The following is a 1343-nucleotide window of genomic DNA, read 5'->3' on the forward strand; positions in this document are numbered from 1 at the left end:
TGTGGTGCTGGGGGATCGAACCGCGGTCCCTGATGCCTTTGCTAAGCTTGTTCCAAGTAGGTGCTTTAGACCACTGAGCCATCTCTCCAGCCCCGGGCCCAAGGATCTTAAGTAGCAAGTTGATGAGGGTCATGTTGTTACACTCAGTGAAGGCCCCATCCTCATCCTCACTGTGGCGTACTGTTACTAGCTGGAGTCTCTCTGCTACCTTTAAAATAAAGGTGCCCAAGAAAGAGAGGCTGTTGGTCTTGAACTTGGAATAGCTCATCTCCAGTTTGCCTGTCTTGGTATTGAGTCTGGGTATACGCTGGCGAGGGCAGGGAATGATATGCAGGAGCTGAGGCAGTGAGTAGAGGAAGTTCAGCACCTATGGCATGAAGAAGAGTAGCATGGTCTTGCTGAAGTGTCCCAAGATGCCTACCACGGCAAAGGTCATGCCAGCAAAGTAACAGAAGGTGTCTCCCACAAACACCCAAGATGGCTACCAGTTATGGCAGAGCAATCTCAACATGGTGAAAAAAAAAAGGTATCATGAAATAGAGGGAAAAGACATGATCATCCCAACAATCACCTTCCAGCTCCACCAATAATGGAAGCAGAGATGACCAGTGACTGGCCAACCTTGAGGCCATTAATTCCTGCTAGGATATTGATGGCATTCATATAGAACACTGCCAGGAGCCCCATGTAGACATAGTACAGGATCCCCAAGTCCAGATGTAGGCCAAGAATTGGGCGGAAGGGTTTGGGTACCACAATGGTTGTGTTGCCAAAGTTGGTAAAATACACCATAAGGAGAGGTAGCGAGGCAGCTGTGGGCAGCAGCAGCTTATGGCGCCAGCGTAGGTTCAGGACATCTCTTTTCACTAAAAAGTACTGCTCTGGATTACAGAACCAGGCAAGCTTAATCCTTATAGACGAGCTGTTAAATTGGTGCATATTTTTTGGATGGTAATTCTTATCACTTTAACTGTATACACCCCTTTGACTTAGCTTTTCTAGTTTGGGAAATTTAGCCTAAGAAATCATTTGTATAAGAATATGAGGATACTAAATGTGAGACTAGATAATGCAGTCCTAGTTAATCTAGAATGCAATGTTTCAGAACTGCTTAAAAACAATGTGAAACTGACCTTCTCAGACCAAAAAGCTACAACTCTTGTTGCACAGGTCCTGCTTTACCTTGGTCTTAACCATCCGGTAGAAAAGTATAAAGACGAAATATAGGAAATAAAGCCATGCTGTTATGTTGAGCTGTGGGGGACTCAGGTCAGTAATTTCTGACATTGCCAGTTAAACAGAAGACCCAATGCTATTATGGGCTACTGGACTCTTTTAGAATA

At 44.9% G+C, this 1343-nt stretch overlaps 1 protein-coding gene and 1 pseudogene across 1 annotated transcript in view; both read right to left on the reverse strand.

Moving 5' to 3' along the window:
• LOC101574790 overlaps positions 1–939 on the reverse strand; it is a 1234-nt pseudogene extending 295 nt beyond the window's left edge.
• Phf6 (PHD finger protein 6) overlaps positions 1–1343 on the reverse strand; it is a 72261-nt gene that overhangs the window by 906 nt on the left and 70012 nt on the right. The gene's annotated exons all lie outside the window — the stretch shown is intronic.

This window comes from Octodon degus, unplaced genomic scaffold (assembly GCF_000260255.1).
Source record: "Octodon degus isolate 3935 unplaced genomic scaffold, OctDeg1.0 scaffold00063, whole genome shotgun sequence".
Lineage (NCBI taxonomy): Eukaryota > Metazoa > Chordata > Mammalia > Rodentia > Octodontidae > Octodon > Octodon degus.